Source organism: Parasteatoda tepidariorum, chromosome 1 (assembly GCF_982258835.1).
Source record: "Parasteatoda tepidariorum strain Cologne lab strain chromosome 1, Ptep-v5.0, whole genome shotgun sequence".
Taxonomy (NCBI): domain Eukaryota; kingdom Metazoa; phylum Arthropoda; class Arachnida; order Araneae; family Theridiidae; genus Parasteatoda; species Parasteatoda tepidariorum.
The window spans coordinates 4,828,461-4,853,191 of NC_141755.1; the positions used below are offsets into that span (position 1 = coordinate 4,828,461).

The 24,731-nt window shown below is 31.2% G+C and overlaps 1 protein-coding gene and 2 long non-coding RNA genes across 3 annotated transcripts in view; all 3 read right to left on the reverse strand.

Annotated features, from left to right (window-relative positions):
- The window catches only part of LOC107441206 (CUB and sushi domain-containing protein 2), a 115,534-nt gene extending 114,932 nt beyond the window's left edge, over window positions 1-602 (reverse strand). The window contains exon 1 of the mRNA XM_087158584.1: window positions 436-602. The gene's annotated coding sequence lies outside the window, so the exon portion shown is untranslated. The remainder of the gene's footprint in view (window positions 1-435) is intronic.
- Window positions 603-2,308: 1,706 nt separating this feature from the next.
- Window positions 2,309-8,747, reverse strand: LOC147816259 (uncharacterized). Its single transcript, XR_015432333.1, has 2 exons — window positions 8,598-8,747; window positions 2,309-3,370 (listed from the first exon to the last, which is right to left on the reverse strand). It is a non-coding gene; the product is annotated as an uncharacterized LOC147816259 (long non-coding RNA).
- A 7,022-nt stretch (window positions 8,748-15,769) lies between these two features.
- LOC107451992 (uncharacterized) lies at window positions 15,770-23,885 on the reverse strand. Its single transcript, XR_011636666.2, has 2 exons — window positions 23,704-23,885; window positions 15,770-16,544 (listed from the first exon to the last, which is right to left on the reverse strand). It is a non-coding gene; the product is annotated as an uncharacterized LOC107451992 (long non-coding RNA).
- Window positions 23,886-24,731: the final 846 nt, after the last annotated feature.

The following is a 24,731-nucleotide window of genomic DNA, read 5'->3' on the forward strand; positions in this document are numbered from 1 at the left end:
TTTATATTTCATAATTACAGATAAATCTAAATATATGTTTAATTTTTCTTTGTTGTTATTATTGAATCTAGACAGAAAAATCTATTTGTTATAAGAGCTTTCACGGTTTATAGAATAATAACTTTTAATTTCAACAATTATCAATTACACATTCAAGGTTAAAAATGTTTATAGTTTTTTGTGAAACAATGTTTCATAAAATGAATATAAGAAAACATATTTTTTTTTACTATTAATCGCCTTTTTTCTTGAGATCGATTGAATGTATACAACTACAAAATATTATTTTATGGATATTGCCACTTAAAATAATACTAACTACTGTTGTTGAATAGAATATAATAAATAACCAAGATATTTTATATAAACTAAAAACATAATTCAAATTACATTTATACATTAATTATTAGTGGTAAATAGTTTAAAACAGCGTACTTGTTGTCAACTCTGTCTGAAAAATGAGTATAGAAGAAATTTTATTTCTTCCTCTCTGATTTTTTTTAATCTTAAGAAAATATCATCTGTTTATTATAAAAAGGAATTTCTTGAAATCGGTCAGTTTCTATAGTTATACTACATTAAATCCTTCCCTAACTAGAGAGATTTCAAAAAGCGTATTTCAAACCCTCGTTGGCAAATATAAACAAACCACAACGATAAGATTTACTGACGTCATAGTTGACCATTCTACTCATTGTTGCTAGGCCCTATGAAATGTTTTTTTCCGCTTCTTCTTTCGGAAACACTTTCTCGCTTTTGTAAAATAAATTGATGGTCATTAACTAACCATCTTTCTTTTTTCAAATTTGAAAAATGATTCTACACTTCTTAAAAAGTTATTAAAAATTATAAACTGGGAATGCCGTATAGAGACTGGTGAGCTAGCCTATAATAAGCAGTTCGGCAACCAGCTTAAAACCAGTGAAGAGCTAAAGAAAATATTTTTCCGAGATAGACATTAAGAAGATTTAATTACTGATAAATCCAGTGACAAAAAGATATTCCGAACATATATGTTCGGTCTCGGTTCAGTAAACAAACCGTTTATATATGTCGTTTTAAGATTTTTCTTTAAATGAAATAATATATAAAGTGTATTTAAATTAAAACTGCAATGCAACCCTATTGGAAATAATTCCTGGTACAAAAAAAATTATACCGGCTTATGAAACACCGGTTCTGGTATGATACTGAATCCAGTATTTAGCCGGACCCACATACCGGAAACGGTGTTTCATAAGCCGGTGCCAAACTCGTCCCAGAATGATACAGGAGCCAGTATAATACCGGAACCGGTGTTCTATCAGCCGGCATCATATTGGCTTTGGTATGATACAAAATCATCTATTATACCGGATCTGGTGTTTCACAAGCTATCAGGATACTGACTCCGGTATAATACCTGAACTGTTGTTTCATTAGCTGGTATCCTACTAAAGCTAGCATATACTGGTACCGCGCCCAATTATAATGAAATATGATATTTTGAAACAAAAACACAAACTAAAACGTAAATCCGAAAATTCAAAAAAAAGAAGAAAATATATATATATATATATATATATATATATATATATATATATATATATATATATATATATATATATATATATATATATATATATATATATATATATATATATATATATATATATATATATATATATATATATATATATATATATATATATATATATATATTATTCCTCCTTTACATTGATTGCTGGTGTGGGGAACCATTGATGATAATTTTCTGGTGGTACTTGTAAAATTCTAGTTTACTCAGACTAACGGATGACCGTTCATTTCGAGCCCTGCACTTAGTTTATCTGGGTAGCTTACTACGTTTAAATAAACAAATTAATTAAAAAAAGAAATTTAACACAAACTCAAAAATTGTTTTAGAAATTTTGGATCTGTCTGAATATGAGAATCCGTTTTGCTTAAACCGAGGGGAGCCTTAACCGCTTTTTTAAATTTTTCGAAAAGGAAGAGGCAGCCTAAATGGGGAGAAACTGAATTTTCTGCCTAAGCAAGAACGATATTATTTTAGTTCCTTTTACACTGACTCTGTTGAAAGTTTGGTTCCTAAAGTTGGTTTCCAATTCCAAAGTTTTTACTTTTTCCATTATTTCACGATATCTCTAAATTTTTCTAAGCGAATCGAACAATCTTTGCACTCAATTATGAAATGGTTGTTGTATGTTGTTTTTTATACAAAAAAAAGAAAAAAAAACCTTGATGGTCAAAAATCTGTTCTAAATTAAAAAGTGCATGTGTGTATTGAAGGTGAAAGGCACCATCCAAATTGATTTAGGAGGTTACATTTTATTTAAAAACCGCAACACAAAAGTTCATATACTCGTACATACAATTTTCACGCATAAATAAACAATAGACAATACAATTTCAAAAAAAATGGCACTAGAAAATAATAAGTATACTTAGAAGTTTTTCTTACATGACAGAATTCTTGCATTATTCTCCATACAATCTGCAGTTTTAGACATTTTATTAACTATTTTCTTTTCAAAACATGTAAAATAATTATCAGAAATGATCCATTTTTTTTTTAAAGATTCGTTGGACTGCTTATATGTGTCCGAGTTTTTACAACAATTACAATTGATGGACATCGAATTGACATTTAAAAGACTGTTGTATACTCATATGAGTTTTTACAGCACATCACTGAACTGTTACAATAATATGATGTCGAATTGATTAAAGTTGAATTGAAAAAATCATGTTTTGGCAGCTCATGATTCGTTTTAAAAATATGACAAAAAAGGATAAAAATCATCAAAAGAATCAAAATCTCACAACTCTTGGATTCATCGTCTCTGTATCTATAACCTCTTGGCATAATATAACATAAATTTCTCGAATTCCTACGATTGTATCTCGTTTGTCGAGGGTGATTCAAGAATCGCTTGCCCTGAAGAGCGTGCAAAAGAATTAGAATGACCGACAAGAATACTGCCAGCGTCAGTTGTTGTAAATCTGCAACACGTAATACAATTATTACTAATACAAAGTATGTAGCGTGAAGTAAGCTGAAAAACTGAGAAATCCCTTGTCGCTTGTCATAAAGGGAAAAAATTCCCATCGCAGGAAATGTAAGAAGCCACAAATAATCATCCGTTACGAAGTTGTAGCCAATCGATGACAAAAACAAAGCAGCGTAATTGAACTTGAAGACTTTCAGATTTCTGCTGAGATTTCTTGGCGATAAATTTGTTCTGTTGGCGCTGAAGAAGAATTTCCAGGATTGTGCATTTGTGACGAGAAATCTTATTAGTCTGTAAAACAAAACCGTAAAACTCACCAATCTTATCGTGATAATCATTTATCTTGCTGTTTTGGTTATCTGCAAAAATCAAGTAAAAGGAGAGTCAATCATTTACCTTTTAAGAAAAAACATAGATCAGTGATTCATCAAACAAACCCAGAACAAAATCATATTAAGGTAACAGTACGGGTCGGTCTACTTATTATTGTACACTGCAAAAAAAAAAAAAAAAAAAACTCGGTAAATCTTTTACCAGTATTTGGTGCAAAGTTTCTCATTATACCAAAGTTTAGTTAAATGAAAGATCATTTTATTTCAGTTGCACCATAAATTGTGAAGTATGATCGAGAAATACTTTAAAATTTGGTAAAAGACACAAAACTGTGACTGTAAACTAAACGATATTTCTTTAAGACGCCATGTTTTCCTTACAACTCGATCTTGGTGTATCGGAACGTCTAATGCATGTGGTTTTAAGTCTCTACTTATTTAGGTAGGTAAATGACTTATTTGCATGAATTAAATTTCATTTCTTTTATGCTGCCTTTTTAAATTTGGATGGAGGTATAAAATGGTTAAAGATATGTCATAAAATAACTTCTTACGATAAATAGCTACCTAGGCCTGCATTTTAACAAGTCAAAAATACCTCAGGGTACGTAGCCGAAATATTCAACAAAAAATAAGCACCTTTTGAGCAATTTTCAAGCACTAAAAAAATATTTTTAAGCACTTTAAAAAAATATCATAACTAGGCATGGTTGGAAAGTTTTCGACAATTGACGGTATTATCTTGTTTTAATCGTCATGCCAAGAAAAAATAGTCAAAAACCAGGAAGTTTTGCATCATGTAAAACGAATGGCATTTTCATACGCTACGGACTGACAATGCGCTGAAATAGAATTGGGTTAAATTAATTGAGAAAACGTTGAATAGAACAATGTGAACTGTCTTTTTGCATAATTCGTAGCGAAAATCAACATGGTAAAGGAAAAATCTCATTTTGAAAAAGGGAAAATTAAGCACTTTTAAAAAACACCCAATGTAAAAAGCAACTTTTAGGTCTTTTAAAAAACGAAAATTGAAAATAAGCACCTCTAAGCACTTTTTAAAAACGCTACGCACCCTGTACCTAACAATGGTGCAACCTTCCTCTGTTTTTATGAAAGAAAAAAAAAGAATGAATGAAGATAGGTGTTTTGTTTCTTCAAAACTCCTACTTTTGGTGCAATCTTCAACTGATATTTGGAGCTAGTAAAAATACCAAAATAAGGTAAAATGGAGCCCCATTTTATGTAGCCAGCAAATGAATACTAATTTTTGGTCCAACGTGACTCGAAAGTTTTAACAGTGTAGCGATAATATCGAAATCATCTTGCGATTGACTTTTTCACTGCCTGAGAAGTCTCCAATTTTATGATTTAACATTAGTTGATCCCCCACTTACATGTTACGCGTTTCGGCACGGTCCTGTACCTACACTGTAAGAAAGCTCGGTATATCTTAAACCAATATTTGGAGCTAAGTTTCTCATGATCCCAAACTTTGGTTCAGTGAAAGTTATTTTAGTTACACCATAAATTGTGAAGCATGATCGAGCATTACTTCCATCGTGCAACTGACTGATCCAAAATTTAGTAAAAAACATAAAGCTTTGACGGTGAGTGTATAAAAAAGAATGAACGATATTTGTTTACGACGCCATGTTTTCTCTACAACTCAGTCTCGGTGTATCGGGGCGACTCATGCATTTTGCTTCAATTATCAACTTATTTAGGTAAGTAAATGCTTTATTTACACTAATTAAAGTTCATTTCTTTTATGTCGCCTTTTTAAATTTAGTTGCTAGAATAAAACCGGTAAAAATATGTCACAAAATAACCTATTTACGGTAAATAGCAACCTTGGCCTGAATTTGGGAGCTTTAAAAATACCTATTAAGGGTGCCACCTTCCTCTGAATAAAAGAGAGAAAGTTTCTTTCCTTTTTTATTTTTTAATAAAAGAAAGAATGAAAATAAGTCTCTCGTTTCTTCAAAACACCTACTTTTCTTGGAATTTATTACTGATATTTGTAGGGAAAATACCAAAATATGGTAAAATCGAGCTCCATTTTATGCAGCCAACAGATGAATACCAATTTTTGGTGCAACGTGACCCGAAATTTTTAACCGCGTACACAAACTCACTGTTTCATGATTCTTTTCAAATCAAGTCTCTGAATCAACTCCATGCATAACCATGTTACTATTTAGTTGATTGCACTCCAATATAATACAGCACCATTAACCCTTTGTTACTACGCTAAGCATGGTGAAGCCTATCGTCGTATCAGCCGTAAGCAAAAGGTTAAATCCGAGACTTGATTCAATGATGCCGTACAACTTTCGAGCACTACCAGCTAAACAGTAGCGTTGTACCAACATCTGTGAGCACCTGTGTACCAACGCAGTGAGTTTTCTCTCACATTAACATCATCTTCTAATTTCAGTTTTCCATCCATTAAGGATGGAAAGAGTGTTAGCCTTTAGAATCCCATTCCCCTACATTAAGAAAAAAAAAGTAAGGTCTAAACTTCTCGAATATGGTAAAATTTAACGAGTTTCTGACTCTAATATGGGAACGCAAAAAATCACGGTAATTTTTGCCGCAACGCTTTGGTAATGATTTTGGTAAAATTAACAATAAAATTAGGAAATTTTATCATATCTTAGATAATGGCACAAAAACCATTTATTTGGTTAAGTTTATTTTTAAGTTTCGTATTTGTAATTTAATGTATGGTAATTAGAACTATAATTTTGAAGAGCAGAATTTTCAGTAAACCGTTTCCATATGAACGGAAAAGTTACCAAATGAGTGGTTTGAATACCCTATATTTTAATTTTTTACAAAAGAACAGTTTTAATTTTTAACAGTTTTTTTTAACAGAAATGTCTTTACCATGGAGTACGGTAATTTTCTCCGGATTCTTTTCACCACGTAGATTGCTCTAATGCCACTCATAGTTCTACGTTGGTTCTTGCTGAATTAGGTATCAATACTCTCTATATCCATGACATTGATGGTTCATGTGCAAATTTGAAAGGATAGAGAAAACGTGTTTGAATCTCGCTCTTAACCTTCGCTTTTACAAACTCATTGCTTCGTGGTTCCAAATTTACTCTTTTTTTTGTAGCATTGTTCAAAGATTTAATATTTTAAGTGTAAATAGCTACGCATAACTCCACATTTTGACTTCGCTCGTGACACTTTAAGAAAGACTTAGCTACAGCTAAAGACATACATTTTAATCTCAACCGTAATATTAGATTACTAAGCAAAAGGAGAAAGATACCTAAAATATTTATTTCTTAAGGCTTGGTTTCTTAGGACAGGACGCCGTCAGCTGGAAATCAGCGTTAACCTCTGATTGGTCCATTTGTGAGTTTGATAAGTATACGTCATCGAACGCTCATCTTGAACTACAATTGCCGTCCAACTCAACTGCAGTTGGATTACAACGTGACGTTAACCACAGAAGCAATGGCGGACAACATCCAACAGCGCATTGAAATCAGCCAAGATTTTGATTTTGACATTAAACATAGCTTCTTCATTAAACATAGCACTCTTCATTTAGCTCAGCTGCAATGTGTTTTTTCTTGGACAAAGTCATTATTTGTTCTCTAAAACACTGGTCGACAATAACAAAATCAATACAAATTCAAAATAAATATTTGTTTACGTTATTAACGCATGCGCAATGAGAGAAAATGTCTGCGTTGGGCCGACTGCTCACGCTGAGCTAACAAAAAAGTATTTTTATGGCGTCAGCTCTACGTCAACTTTCCGCTGACGCCCAGATAAGGCGCTAGTTCTAAAGGCCTGGTTTCTTAGGACAGGACGCCGTCAGCTGGAAATCAGCGTTAACCTCTGATTGGTCCATTTGTGAGTTTGATAGTATACGTCATCGAACGCTCATCTTGAACTACAATTGCCGTCCAACTCAACTGCACTTGGATTACAACGTGACGTTAACCACAGAAGCAATGGCGGACAACATCCAACAGCACATTGAAATCAGCCAAGATTTTGATTTTGACATTAAACATAGGTTCTTCATTAAACATAGCACTCTTCATTTAGCTCAGCTATAATGTGTTTTTTCTTGGGCAAAGTCATTATTTGTTCTCTAAAACACTGGTCGACAACAACAAAATCAATACAAATTCAAAATAAATATTTGTTTACGTTATTAACGCATGCGCAATGAGAGATAATGTCTGCGTTGAACCGACTGCTCATGCTGAGCTAACAAAAAAGTATTTTTTTGGCGTCAGATCTACGTCAACTTTCCGCTGACGCCCAGATAAGGCGCTAGTTCTAAGAAACCAGGCCTTGTGCTAACAAACCAGTATTTTGTTGGCGTCAGCGTGACGTTGACGTCCCGCTGACGCCCAGATAAGGCGCTTGTCCTAAGAAACCAGACCTTTAAGACAACAGAAATGTATTTATCACCGTCTACAAAAATGACTGGAAAAAAAACTTTCATTTAAAAACAAAAAGAGGTTGATAAATTCTACCTTCTTTTCGCTTGAATTAAATAAAAAACATCGCGGACAAATGTGGATAGTTATCGACATTTTAAAACTATCAAAAAAAATTAATTTACGTTTAAAAGCAATAGAGTAAAACAATCATGAAGCAGAGAAAATGCGTTGCGGCGTTTTTTCATCGTTATCTGCCCTTTTTTTAATTAGGTAATATAATTTCATGCCCTTTCGTGTTGTTACACGCAACCAGATACATACATACACAATTTATTTTAAATATTATTATATGTAAAATACACCAAAATCTATAACTATTCCAAGTATGTGTGAGAAATCTGAAAATCATTGAATCATTCTAAATAAATATTACTGTAAGAATTACGGTATGATATTTTACAGTAAAAATGGATTCTACGATAAAATGAATTTTACGGATGATGCATCCAAAGAGCCGATATTTCATACCTTAATTTGATCCAGTTTATTTTACAGTGTAATAAATATATAAATGCCAACTTTTCCCTTTTTACAGAAATGCTTCTTCTTCAAAATGAATAGTTCATGAAAATCTATTAACAAATGTAACACTTTACCACTTGATTTTTAATTTTATAAATTTGAGTTTCAAATATTTTGAAAACATTATAGGCAAAAATGGAGAGAAACATGTTTAAACAGTGCCTTAACATAATCTATGGCATTTCAAAAAGTAACCAACTTTACTTTTGCACCAATCTAAAAATTAATTTTGAAAAAAAAAATCTTATTACCTGTTTTATGGGGAATCGTCGACGTATATGTAACTATCCCAAACTAAACAATGTCTTAGAACAAATGAATTTCGTAATAAATCATAACTATTTATCTTATCTTAAGCGAAAAAGCATTGATTTGACCGCTATTTTTATTTGCTATATAAACTGAGGTTTGACTTTTGGACTGACTAGCATCTTGATAGAGAAAAACAACATTAAGTTTCAGTTTTCGATTTTCAGTGATAACGACGTTCAACATATTTTCTAGTCTCCAAGATCATTAGTAATGACTTTTACTTACAAAAGTGTAAACATTAACTATGCAAAGCGCAAAATAAAAATGGAAACATCTCGAATAACGTTTGATAAGATTCGCGACCGCAACGAACTATGGGGGGCGTTGTTGTATGAGACGCATACCTGCGATTTCTATATGATTTCTATATGCGTCATTCAGTTACTCTGGAGACGTCTTTACTGTAGCGTGTAGCATTGTAACGTTCCTTCTTTAATGTGGCTTATTCAATTTAAAAAAGAAAAATGTTTGATATCCTTTCTTATACAACCGAAAACAAGATGGTATCTCTTTTTTTTTTTAAAGAAGGAACATCCAAAACACATCTGAAAAATATTTGTAAATAAACAGAAAAAAATATGTATCTTCTTATTAGAGTTAAAACCTAATGCCTGAGAAATAGTTTTACTAAATTTAATGATATAACCTGAAAGGCCTATTTAAACTTCACATTCCATAGTTTTAAGAATCATATTACTTCAAAAATTAAAATAAGCAAAAAGTAGGGGAGAGTGGGGTCAATTGTAACATTTTTTACTTAACTATTTTTAACTAACGAGAAATCCAATATATTATTAGTATTAATTGACAGACGAGTAAAGTAGACTATCCTCTACAAGAAAAGAAAAATAAATACCTTATTTTAAATGTTGTAATATCAGTTATTAACAATTTTTGACAGTCGTGCTCTTGTTACAATTGTCCCCACTTACGGGGTCAATTGTAACAGTTCATAAATTCAACTAAAACATGGTTAATTATACATATTATCATAGTTCTGATATATTTTTTTATTGATCAAAATAGTAATGATATTTTAGGAGTCAAAATAATGATGAGCAGAAGAGCAGAGACCTAAAGGGTTAAACTTTAAGGGGTTAAAAATTTTAATTCATGCTGTGAAAGGTGACTGAAATAATGCACATGCAACATAATATAAATGATATAGGAAACTATTGGTGGTTCTTAAAGAGTTAAGTAATGGTTTATAAACATAAAATTATTTATTTTCAGCTGTTACAATCGTCCCTTTACTTATTGTTACAATTGTCCCCAAGACGCCATTTCAGCTTCATTTGTTAAAAACAATGCTAGTTAATTAACAAAACTAACCTTTTTTTTTCAAAATGTTAATTAAGGTGTCCACTTACATATTCAGTTAATAATTTTTATTTGTTTAAACAAAATTACTTTGTTACAATATAATATTCTAATACCAAAAAAAGTACTTACGTAGCGTGAAAATATCTTTTGTGATGTAACTCTTTCAAAAGTACATAAAAATAGTTGTCAGCAGGGGTGTATATGTAGATTTATTAAATACACCTTGTTCGCCACCTAGGAACCAAATCTAGAACCCGACACTCGAAATATTTGCTCTGTTACAATCGTACCCTGTTACAATTGACCCCACTCTCCCCTATACATAAACTTCATAATTTTATGTAATTTAATTTTGTAAATAAAGTTTTTTGACAAGTAATTTTATCAAAAAATTTTAAGTTTTAATAAAAATCATTATTTAGAAACTGAAAAACGTAAAGTAAAGAATGCTTACGATACAAAAAAAAAACATTTCTGAAAATTCCTTATATTAAAATAAACAACTTTCATGTTTTTTCTTTTTTGATTCATAATCGGACGTAGAAAACCATTCTATAGAAAACTATCATCAAGAAAAAAAAAACTACTTAAATGTGAAATTTTTTATTTTATAAAAATTAACACTTACCTGCTTTATAAATCAAAAGAATTCCAAAATGATTTGTTCTTCGATTTTTGTTACCATTTTTAGTGCTATGAAAATGCATCTTTGGGATTTGCCAAAAATAGAACAAGATGCAATTTTATTTTTTCTGGAGAGAAATATTTTGCCCATTGTCCACCGAAATCCGATAAACTACTTTGATTTTAAATAAAGTATTTCGTTTTATGATTTGTCACAAAAATTTTAGGTGTTGATTGGCGGCACTTAAAAACAGCCAAATCTGTAGCTGCTGTGGCGAAAAAGTACCGAATTTTTATTCATACTTTTCTGAATCATATTACTTGAAACATTAGAATATGCAAGAAGTATACATAAACACATAATGTTATACCATTTATGTTTTCAAAAAAAGTATTTTGACAACAATTTTTATCAAAAAATTATAAACTATAAAACAGAAAATAAAGAATTCTTAGGATAAAAAACGATTTTAAGAATTCTTTACATTGAAATAAAAACTTCCATATAGTTTCTTTTCTTATTATTCTTATAGTTCTTAATCAGACGTAAGAAACCATTCTGTAGAGAACTATCATCAAATAAGAAAAAAAAGTTTTGCAAGCTAATTTTTTATTATAAAAATCATAACACTTACCTTCTTTATAAATCCGTAGAGTTCCAAATGAAATGTTCTTCGTTTGAAAGTTTTATTTTCAAATAATATGTGCATAGATTATCCCTTTATTACTTTTAGATAACATACCACACATCAAAATTTTATAATTGTAAGATCTCGATATGAATTTGAATATGTAGCTTAAAAACAGAACAGCTGAATTTTAGTTGAAATTATCTATTCTTTCAAAACTAAAAAATACTTACCAAGAAAACGATTAAAAAATTTATTAATCATCAGCACATATATATGTGCTGATTACTTGAAATAATGTCATACTTGAAATAGTTACTTGAAATAGTGTCATATGACACTATTTCAAGTAATTTGGTTGATTCTTTATTGTTGTTTTCCGAATTATATAGATACAGAAATATATACTGTTCTATAACAAAGAAGAATTCTATAACTATTGCAGTTCTTGACGTTCTGAATTCACATTTCTTTATTGGAATGACGAAAGCAATGTTGACTTCATTTTAATTTGTAATGAATTGAAGACAGAAAAAATTATTTTACCGTAATATACACATCTGTAACAGCAAGTGATCATGAAATTGTAAGTTATGTTGTTGCTAATAGAAAGGTAAAAATTATTGAGAAATTGTTCTTCAAATGCTTGGCGTGTTCTGCTTCAATGTTTGGCATGTTCTGGTTAGTTTTTTCAAGTTCTTCAGCTGCTCCTTAGGGAAATTTTGATTTGCTGCTAAGAAAATGGCGTCCGTCATAGCCGATGATTTTGTTGGAACTAAATGAAAACGTGATAAATTAATGTCTGATATTTACAGGCTCCCGATAGAGGGCGTACTCGAGCGTTGCGATCGCGAATCAATAATTTTAAAACTTTCAACTTAGACATGGTCCTTAGATTGCTGGCCTCCACCAAAATCGTCAAGGATTATAGATATTACTTTGAAGCTATGTGCTTTCGTGGAAAGATGCAATGTTTTTATCTATCGGTATTATTTTAATTTAAATTCTATGAAATCAATTTTCGTGGAATTACTTTGAAGCTTTTTTAATATTTCAATTTTCTATTAAATGCTTTTTTTCCCCTTTCAATAAAGGATAAATGATTGATCTGACTTCATTTTAGCGACACGATTTTGATTAATGTAGTGATTAAATATTTTTTTCATTGAAACTTTTCTCTCCTAATGATATTGACATTTAAGTTCTTTAAATTTTTGTTCGTATTTCAAAACTAAGGAACTTATATTTAGGAAGGAATACTTTTTATATTTTTTTATAGCTCTCGTTGAACAGCCGACCCAATTTTTTGTGTTTACGGCCACTAATGTCCAACTCAGTAGCCTTATAATTTTTAACCCTATGCAGAAGACAAGGGAATTCTAGATCAATTATTGGGAGAAGTTTGATAATTGGGTATACTATAGCCTACGTCACAGGTTGTGTTATTCCTACTAAATTTAACCCATGAACGGCATTTTCTGCGAGCCTAACTTCAAGCCACAAATAAACAAACGAAGTGTTTGATCGTTTAAATAGCTGCTCGCCAGATTTTATTGCATTATAAAGAAAAGTAATTGATATTCGATTTTTGATTAATATTTGATTTATGTGGATAGTGGCATAGAATTTAGCATTGCGTCATGGTAAATGTTGTTCCTACTAAGTGGAAGTAGTTGTGTTTTTTTACATTATACCCAATTTAACAGCAGAAAATTAACGGGAAAATAATCGTAGTGCTATCAATAAGCGACAGCGGAATGCGCGGCGAAGGAACGTTGAAGAGTCAAGACGTTTAAATGAAAACGAATAATATGGAAAAGAAATTGATAAAAAATGTTGTATATAAGCAGGTTTTGCAAATAATTTTTAATTTTATCATTGTTCTTCCTTACTTTTAATTGTTTTTTACTTACTTTCAAAAAATCATTCAGCCAGAAATATTAATTAATAGTTCATATTTGTTAGAGATATTTCTTAAATAATACATAAAAGTGCAAATCATTGGTACACAAAATGATGTGAAAAGAAAAATCATTGAAAAATGTACATTTGCATTTTACATTTGTTTTTTTTTATTAGTACTCAATATGACAAAAAAATTAAATTGCTTAATTTAATTTGTCGAATTTCAGTTACACATGTTTTTATTATATAATTTGCTTTTTGTCTGATTGAAACTAAAATATTTTGTCAATTGACAGCATTTAAGTTAATTGGGCAATTACTTGCAATGGTTTTTGCTTTTGAAAGATTACTCAGCATTAACTTATTAATATTACATGTTTTAATTTGTTAGCCATATTTTGAAGTTTTTTTACGTTAGTTTTAATTGTTTTCAGCTTAAAATTTAAATTACTGGGGGGGGGGGATGAAGCTCCATATAGGGAGCGTCCGGCATCCTATGAGATCAACAATGATTTGAGTTAGAGGTAAAAACATACTTGAGGGTGCCCCTTGGCGAAATTGGCGACTTATGTTTGGCGCTATTCCTGTTTGGCCGGAACACCGTGGTAACAGGAATGGCTGCCAAAATATAATGATATTTCAATAAAACATTGGAGAATTTCTTTTAAATTGTCGCTACTAGGCCGGGATAGCCTGGTCGGTGGGGTGCCGGGCCCATGTCCAAGAGTTCGTGGGTTCGGTCCCCACCGGTCGAAGACTCCCCGTGTAGTAAATGGTGACTGATGCACGTTAATCTGTCGAATCTCAAAGTCCTCCATGTTCCCATAACAAATCAATACCTCTGGGGGCACTGAACCAGAAGTTTCCTTGTCTTCTGGATTGGTTCAAAATTACAAGGCTACGGCGTTGAACATTAGTAGTCGTAAACCCAAAAATTGGGTCGGCTGTTCAACGGCTGTCATAAAATAAAATAAAAACAAAACATCAGCTAAAACTTTATAAAATTAGAATGAACTCGATATGAGTAAAATTAATAAACCCAATAAAATGCATTTTGAATCGAAACAAAAATTAATGGAGTAAGCACAGAAAGAAAAGGAAAGAAACAACTCACTTCTTCGTTAAGCTTGAATATCCTCAGATTTAGAGGCACCGAATTCTCTAATAGCAGTTAGATACTGTCTAAATTTATCATGAATGGAATCTGTGTACCTCCATCGCCACATAAATTCGGCGAAATACGAATCGAAAATGGCGTCTGTGGTACCGGACTGGCGATGACTGGCTTTTTATGACTGCCCACATACCTTCGATCTTATTGACCAGAAGCAAAAGTAACCTTACCAGCCGGTATCCAACGTAGAACTAACGGACCTCTGAAATTACATGTACTAACATTTAAAAATAACGCTAAAATCTAAACCAATCAGAATCGATTGGGTTCCAACATCGCCCAGCTTGGTGATCAACCGCGATCATCAAGAGAATCTTGGCGAGAATCAAGGGGCACCCTCAAATATAGTCTACCCGAGTTAGGCTCTGCCAAGCGTGCTTCGGATACGAAGATTTATCTCCGGCTAATGCCCTATAGTAATCTGTTAAATAATATTGCTTCCTCGCTTTATATAAGTTTATAATATTGCTTATATTAAAATTGCTTTAAATAAGTTTATAATGCTGATAATAAGGACCTCTGACATTTTACAATCCTATCATATTCTCTCTATGTGATGTTGGTGCAGAAAAGGTACCAGCTAATCTCCAGGTAAACGACTTTAATTTTGTTCGCGAAGCTTTGAAAAATTTAGTAAAAATTTTTAAAGATTGATTAATTAAATCTATACTTTTATTAATTAGATTATTTTTACTTATTTTCAAAGATAACTCATTTTCCTTTGATGTATAAGATGACCATCTCACCTTGTTTGAAAATAAATTTATTTTCAAACAACTTTTTTCATATTTTCTTCTCAATATTTCATTATTTTTGGCTCAAAATATGTTAAGTAAATGCAGATGAATTTAAAATATGCATAAACATTTTTTTATCTCTAATTTTAGTACTTTAATTTCGATTTGAAAAAAAAACTATATCGAAGAATTATCCTATAATAAGTAAAGGTAAAAGTTTATTTATCTTCAATTGTTTTTTTTTTTTTTTTTTTTGAAGTTTTTGTTTTGATAACAATAATAACAAAAAATTATTTTACTTCACTTTTGAAGTAAAAGTATTGATCTCGTTTAACTTTGAAAAAACCTAATTGATAACCACTTTGGCAAAACTCTTGGCCTGCGTGGTATTTTTTTTTCAAGTTTAACAATTAATAATTATCGAATGCTCATTATTTTTTTATTCTATTGTACGCCCAGTGCATTTTTCTACACACATTAATAATTTCAAGCTTATAATCTAGTTTTTGAGCAGTAAAACAAAACTTATTAAATGAAACATCCAGAACAGCAACAGTGGCATTTATTTTTTAATATAGAGAGATTGTTTAATAAAATGCTTAACCATCATGAATCTCATTTTTAAAAGCATTTTGCAGACCTGTTTACATAAATGAACTGTAAAAAGATTTCAGATTTTCAAAAGAATCAAAAAAAAGAAGAAAAGGAAACCAGAATCATTCAGGCGTTTCAATCACTTTATTATAATACAAGATACAGCATTTGTAGCATAACATATTTTTAATATCATATTCTTAAAGAGAATCTAAAGAAAATTTAAATTTTAAAATACACTATGGGAATACAAACTGGATTAGATAAAAAGAAAGCTTATGCCCAAAATTAATTCCTTTTTTAATTCATATTGATGAAGTCGAATTCACAAAAGTTGAATTAACATAATCATTTTTTGATGTTAGTGATTCCTTAGAACTCTGAACAATAAACACCATAAGACAAGTTATTATAAAATAACTCAAAATATCACCCTGTACTCGTCTACTTTTACGACCTGGGAATCGGTTGCAAAAGTAAGCATGAAGAGAAATCGCAACAGCAACCCAAACTGTTGTTGACATGAGTCGCTTTAAATCTGCTGCAGCAATAAACAGGGTCGCCAAGAAAAACAGGACAGCGTAAAAGAAGCTGAAGAACTGTAATATACCTTTTCGTTCATCACAGAAGAGAAAAATGGCCACCAGAGTATAAAGAGCGCGATATAAGTACTTATCAACTAACAAGTTGTAGCAAATTCCAACTAGCATCAAAAGAACGTAGTTCCATTGAAAGAACATGAGATTGCTAGTCAGATTATGCCAAGATGGATCAGACCTGTGGAAATATTTTAATTTGTGAAAATATTCCCAGGATTGCGTATTTCTGTAGAAAAAAGGGATGCATCTTATCAAAGTACGCAGAGTTTCCAAGATATACATCTCTCCGTGTTAGATGGATCTAGAAAAGAAGAAATATAATCAGATATGTTTGAATCAAAAGATAAATGCTTTAAAAATAAATTCACTTTTATTTCAGTCGCATTTTGAAGAAATTATAACACATGGATGGCCAATTCGTGGGGTGCGTGCCATGCCACAGCGTGATACGGCTGAGTTTTAACAATAACAGGCTAAGATTTATTTAGAAGTTACATTGTCGGCTTCAGTCACTTTGAAAACCATCACTCCAACTGTTTTGAATTTTGGGAATTGGTACCAACTAGTCATTTTTCAAAATTTATACGATTTGGCTATCAAATGTTGTTGTAGGTGAGGGTCAACATACATCGTGAACCAATGCTTTCTATTATTAGCATAATACTATCGTTCGAAATAAAATGAAATGCACCTAATTTTTATGCAATTTTTAAAGACCTCTGATGCTAACATAAATGATTAGACCCAGTAAATGATTACCGACTGTTGAACAGTTATTTATAATTATACGTTTCGAGCAATTCTATTTTATGTTATACATGAATTAACAACTGAATCTTTTTTAATTGTTTTTATACTCACTACTCAAACTTATGTAATAAAATGTACTATTTGCGTAAAAATCATGTCATCACTGATTACATGATTTCAACCTGATTTCAGCATTATTGTTCACAGCCTGATTCAGGCTGTGAACAATATTTTTCACTTTATATATATTATGCTGGAAAAAAAAGCTGAAAGTGACACGAAATATTATTTTTTTGCTCCTTACGAAACAGGCATCCTTTCCCAAAAGGTTGGCCGACCACCCCTGTTATAAGTATTACAATCTTAGTTTAAAATAACTGTACTGTATACTATTATATAAATAATAATAACAGTTGTCCAATATGCAAAATACAAAACGAAATGCTTAATAGCTTTAGTTTTAATGATTGAATTTATTCTTTTTCGTTAAGTTGCAGTCCCAGAAGTAAAATCTTAATAAGTTAATTTATTGCAGACAGTATGCAAAATACGAAATAAGGCACAAAGAAATTACTTTAAAGAATAAACGTGCTTTTATTTTGACGGGATTTGAACTTAAGATCCTCTAAATATGTATTGAAAGCCTATACCAGAAGAAAATATAGCTTAACTTTCCGAGTTAAACGATCTGTCTGAAACATAGGTGGGTAGGTATTTCATTTACGTCGCTACACAATGAGCTATTGGCGACGGTCTGGCTCCCCCGCTTTGGTAGCCCGACCGACCTGCACGGAGCACTTTACAGTTTGACGAGGACCATTACACGCCTTCGGTCCCTACGCAAGCTGATGAAAGTGCTCACCCATCCGCTTACTGACTGCAGGCAGTGATGCTTCACTTCGGTATTCTACTTTGAATCGGGTCTTTGGGATCAGTCCACTGAGGGATTGAAACTTACCTACGATCACGTCATTTATAGGCATCAAATTGCTCGGCTCAAAAATTGTTTCATTGTAATTTTATTATTTAGGTGATTAAGCAGATGTTTCAGTTTCTGAGCCTGTTTTAACGCAGTTTCGGATAATAATTATTAGAAAAAATAAAATTAACATAAAATGAAGCGAGATAAAACTAATTTAAAGACAAAGGGTATTCATAATGGGCAAAAGCATATTAGCCACAAGTCAAAAAAATTTATAACACAGGTAGAAAAATTCGAGGAAGCAAAAACTATTTTAACCTATTGCAATCGTGCAAAAAAAAATTAAAAATTAAATATTTCTGTTACAACTAACAGACTTTATAATAATGGCGTGAAATTAAAGCCTATAAAATACGACAACCGCACAAATCATTTGTTATCACTTTTTAATTTTTTTTTTTTGACTGTGGTCAACCTGAAGTGCCTCTGGTATCTAGAATAACTGGAAATGTGTTTCTATGCACTTCTCAACCATCTTTATGGTGCGTTACACGTTTATACCAATAAATTGAAGTTATACTGGTTCTTAAAGTACATGTTAACATTTCTGGGGCAGCCTGTATCTTTGCCCTCTTTCCTGTATAAGGCAAATTAGGAAATATATTTAACAGAATACGCTTTGTTTATTAAAATAAGCAATTAAAATTGGTGTTGTAAATAATTACAGTCAATAGTATGATATAATTTTAAGTTGAATGATTCGAATGATTTTTAAATGTCGAAGAACAAGTTCCAACTTTCCTTCATTTAACAAAAAAGAAAATTTTAAAAAAAAAACGAATTTTAAAGCGAAAGCAAAAATTATTAAGTAATATCTTGATATTTTTCTGCATTAAAATCTGTTATTTCAATTTACACCAAAACTGTTTTTACATTTAATTCGGTTTAATAAAATTTCTATCATGTTGTTTTACTGGAAAAACGTCGTTCAATTATAGTACAGTAAGGAACCGATTATCCGAAACATCGCTATTCCGGATAACTGATTTTTCCGGTTTTCTGAATCGCTACAAAAAGCCGTTTTTTTATTGTTAAACACAACTAAAAAAAAATTTTTTTTGGAAATAATCTTAAAAAGAAGAAAAAACGATGGAGCAATACACTAATGATTATTTCCAAAATGATGGTAAAGTAAACATCTTTCAAAAAAGAACGAAAAATCCTAAAATTTTATAAGGAAAAAAAAAATTTTTTTTTTATAATGGTGGGAAAATTTATCGAATTTCGTTCCGGTTTTTTGGTTTTCCGGTTTTCTGATTTCCGGATAACGGGTTCTGTACTGTATATACATTTTAATCCTCTCATTTTTCATATTTCAGAAAAATTAGCAAATACATAAAAGTTATTTGATTGCTATGCATAATTTCAATACATTTATACACATATGAAACGCATTTCTTTTTTAAAAAAAATAATTTTAATTTAAAATAAAGTTTTTAATTTTTATAGTTATACATTATATTAATAGATAAAGCAAAACAAAAATAAAGTATTTGTTAAATTATTAGAATTTAAAGATATAACATTTCCAATGATTTATCTGACTAAAACGTAAAAAACGTTAAAGATGGTAAACAAAAGGTGACTAATAAACAGGCCCGGACTGGGATCTAAAATCGGCCCGGGCATTTCAGAGATATCGGCCCTCTACTTCACATTCGCTCACGCGGCTCCTAATGTATCATTTTTAGGCATTTTTTACTTAGAAATTCTCATGAACGTAAGTTACTTTATCGAAGTAAGAAAGTAGATAAAAATTGCTGAATAATCCCTTATAAAATATATTTCAGTTTAAAATACATGATTCTTATGAGGAAACATAGGTTGATAAAATCAAAAAGAAGGTGAAAGATGAAGAGTAAATAAAAATATTTATTATACTACACATACATGAATGATTTACATAAACATTTTTTTAAAAATATATTTAATGGTTCTTCAAAAGTCATTAAATTAAAATTTAATTTAACTTTTGAAGAGGCTCACTATTTTCTGCCACTTTATCGATTATGTCGTCGCTATCTAATTTCATTAATAGATCTTTTTCTATTGCCATTACCATGAGAGCATTCAAATTATTCGAAGATAAAGTACTCCTCATTCGATTTTTAATTACTTTTAATGTGGAGAATGATCTTTCACAAGCCACCTGACTTTTTGACAATGTTAGTAAAAATTTTAATGCTAGACTAATTAAATTATAAGAATTGGTCAATAAATTGAATCTGTTTAACATCTTGTAGCAACAAATAACACAATTTTTGCAAGCACTGCGTGTCTCACATTTTAGAGTTACTTCTTCTTTTGTTTCTAAAGTAAAGTCGTTATTATCTTCATTTGAATGATCTTCTGTGATTATTTTATAATCTTCTAAGTCTGAATTTTTCAGTTTTTCCCAACGTAAAGCTAAATTTCTTAGTTCAATCCGCAAATTTTCACCTATAGCTGTTTCGTCAAATTTTAGCAAGTGTTTGCTTAACTCATTTAGTTCGCCAGATTGAAGCTTGTTAAGACGTTTTTCAGGGAAACGTTTCGGATCTAGATAGGAAAAATCGGCGTACAATTTTCCATTTGCCGGAAATCGACGTTCCATTGACGCTACAACTGTGCTGAAAATAATGTTATGGACGTTTATCTTAAATGCAGTGGTTTCATCATCAAAAACTGTTTCATTCTACGCTGTCTCACCCGGCATCAATTTTCTTTTCTTCAATCTTTTTTATGGAAACTTTGTTTGAATTTCAGTTTCTTCAAGTTCCTTATTTGCGCGAATAATGAAATCATCTGTAACTTTTTGTACGCCTTCAAAATCTCTCACTATTTTTTTTAGTTCTGAACACGTATGTGATACCATTCCAAAAGCTTTTAAGAGGTCTAAACCAGAGGTTTGCAAAGAGCGGTGTAGTTATTTCAAATATTCTTGAGAATATTTTGGCGGTGATTACTGTTTCATATTTGCAAAATGATTCTAAGAATATTTTTGCCTTTGCACGGATATCTGGTTTGAAATTTGAATTTTGTTGTATGCAAGGAGTGATCAAGTGAAAAGGTACGAAACGACGTAAAATCGTAACAGTTAAATATTTGCATATTCCGCCATGGGAGAACGTAGCGAGACATCTCGGGATGCGATTGGAGTCTCTGACTGAAATCGGAGCATGCGCGGGAGCCAGCATGCACAGGAGAGAGCAGAGGCTCTTATCAAAAGCGGCGTCCAAATGATGCGGCAGTCCGTATGAGGAAAGGATGCCGTTAGCGTTGCAAAATTCGACGATTGAGGAACAGCGAGGTGTTATCCGATTTCTGACAGCCGAACACTCCGACACCTACGCAGGTCCATGAAGAGCAAAAGACCGAGACTGCTCACGGAGGGTGTGGTTCTGCTCCATGATAACGCTCGTCGACACGTCTCCAGAGTCACACACATGGAACTGGTCAAGTTCAAGTGGGAGACGTTGGACCATCCTCCCTACAGTCCGGACGTGTCGCCCTGCGATTTCCATGTGTTTGGTCCACTGATGAAACACCTGAAAGGGTAACGCTTCAACTCGGACGACGTACTCAAGGACGCTTGGTTCTCGTCACGGCCACAGGAATTTTGGGAACAAGGAATCCTGCGGCTTATTCATCAGTTCGATCGTTGTGTTTAGGCCTATGGTTAATATTTTGAATAAAGTCTACATTTGTACCCACCCTGTCGTTTTGTACCTCTTCATTTGATCACCCCTTGTAGTTTCTAAACTTGTAATCAATGTGACGTATAACGGCTTAGTAGTTGAATCTGAGTTTGAAAATTAACCAAAATTTTTCTTTAATGCAGAATCTTTGGACCACCAACGTGTTTCTCCAATAGTTGCGATCCCTTTTTTATTTCCGTGCTCGTTACTTTGTTCCTAGATGTTCATGCGTTGGTATGATTCACGAAAAAATATTGCTACGCTATTTAGTAGGCTGAAAAACGATACTCTTTCAATTAGTGCCTTCGTGGTATCTCCTAAAACTAAATTTAAGACATGTGCATAACACCAAACATGATTTTGACCAGGGGACTCTTTGGAAAGCCATGACGAAAATCCTTTATATTCACCTTGCATATTTGCAGCCCCGTCAGTTGAATTACCGATGCACTTTGTTATATCTATATTACAAGACTTTAAAACTGAATCCACTAAGGAAAACACATTCTGTCCGGTTGAAGATTTACACTCTACAACAGCGAGAAGTCTTTCATAGACACGATATTTCATATCTTTTTTAAATAGAAACCTATATCTTATTTGGCATCATTGGAGAGTTTTTGAAAAGAAATAACTTTTACTTAAAATATTTTTTAATATCTCCTACTATTTTCAAGATAATAGAAGAGAAAAAATACATATTAAATAGATTATGACATATTCACTAAAAAAAATTTTTTCCGTCATGATGTCTTTTACTTTCATTAAAACACATTTGTGCTTTTCTTTCCATGTTTTATAAGAAATGAAGCGATTTTGACAATTTAAGTGAATTATTTTCGATAAAAATGATAAATTGAAGTAATTAATCAGAATTTTTTCGTATCTATTATCTTGAGAACAGTAAGAGATATAAAAAAAAAATTCAAGTAAAAGTTACTTTTTTTCGAAAACCCTTTCCAATGATGCAAAATAAGATATAGGTTTCCATTTAAAAAATCAAAACTGTGTTTAAATTCCGGTACTTCCGGCTACTTCTGGGAATTAACAATATCACTATTGAATTCCTTGGGATCGATTTAGTTATTAGATTTTTTATTTCAAATCGACTTATACTTCAATATTTCAAATCGATTAATACTTCAAATTTGCTCCATTCTCGAAAAAAATAGGTGGCACGCATGATCTGTATATTAAAACATTATTATTACTACAAATATCATATATATGTTATTGAATATTATTATTTGCGCAATATTATTAGAAATTCATGCAATGTATAAAAAAAAAATTTCGCTACTAGATCGGTCCAACCGGCCCTCAGGCCAGACCGGCCCACCGGGCATTTGCCCGGTCTGCCTACTGGCCAGTCCGGGCCTGCTAATAAACTATCACGTAAGCAAATATGAGAAGACAAGAATTTTTCAGTTTGGTTATTTTTACCACCCTTATTAATCAGTTAAAAAAAAAAAAAAACAGATCGCAAAAATTCAATCTTTTTTATTCATTAACTAAAGCTAAAGTTGAGTTAACCAACATACAACGAATGCATCTATTTATATTAATAAACAAATAAATATTTAATTGGAAACCGTTTAATGATAAATCATTTAGGCATAGTGTGCTAACTCATAGCTTGAGTAAATATTTTTTTGACACCTGAATGCTAATTTTTTGCAACTTTTGAATTTACAATTACTTGATTCGAATCAAGCAAATAAATAAATAAATAATAATTGGAAAATAAATAAATAAATAATAATTGGAAAATAAATAAATAAATAATAACAAGAAAAATAAGATTGCCATATTTTAACAAAGATGTAAGACAGTTTTATTCTAAAAGAAGGTTAATAATAATAATTATTTTAATTTACGTCAACTCGTAATGAGACCACTATTTTAAAAAAAAAATTTAAGCGAGCAACTTGCTTATTTTTAATGATGAGGAAGAAGATCAAAAACATATTTACGTATTCCTTTTCTTAAGACCCCTAAACAGTAAAGTATTCAACAACAAAAATATAGAGGTATATTTAAATATTATTTACCTGACTTGTAGTGATCAATTTTTGAAAATTTGATTTTTTACTCAGTAGGCTAATTTACCAAACTTTCCGCAGAAATAATAGTTTCGACTAACGAAGAGCTAGCTAGATCATGTAATTTGGCAAGGTACCTGCCCGCGCAAGCGGGCACTAGACCTGTGATCTGTGTTATGCCCTAGGGCGACTGAGACTTTTATAGAGCGAAAGATCGATATTTTTGATAAGTTTCAGTTCGTGTTTTCAAGCAGTGACGTCATTCAACTTCCGTCCAGACAAAAGGCCATTGAGAGTGTAAATAAAATTCTCTCCTCTATAGAGCGCTGCGATAAAAATTATTAATTTTAAGGTGAATGATTAGGATGATTTTTAAATGTTGGAGAACAAGTACAACATTCCTTCACTTAACAAATAAGAAAATAAAAAAGCACATTTTAAAAATAAAGCAGAAGTTTATCTGGAAGAAATTATTAATCAACATCTTGATTTGAATACTTTTTTTGCATTCAAATGTGTTGTTTTTATTTAGGTCAAAACTGTATTATAATTAATTCGGCTTAATGAAACATCTATCATGCTGTTTTACTGGAAAAAAGTTCAATTAATTGAATATTTTATTCTTCTCATTTCTGATTTTAGCAAATATTTAAGAGTTATTAGGTTACTACGCATAGTTTCAATACATTTATTAAAATTAACTTATTAAACACATTTTTAAAAAATTTAAAATTTTAATTTAAAAAAAGTTTTTGATTTAATATTTATACGCTATATTAATATATAATTCAAAACAAAAATAAAGTATTTATTAAATTATTAGAATTTAAAGATTAATATTTTTAATGATTTATCAGACTAAAACGTGAAAAATGTTAAAGATGGCAAAGAAAAGGAGACTAATAAACTATCACATAAGCACAAGAGTTTTTCAGTTTGGTTATATTTTTCACCCTTAATAATAGAGTAAAAAATAAGATCGCAAAAATTCAATCCTTTTTATTTCTCAACTAAAACCAAAGTTGAGTTAAAATATT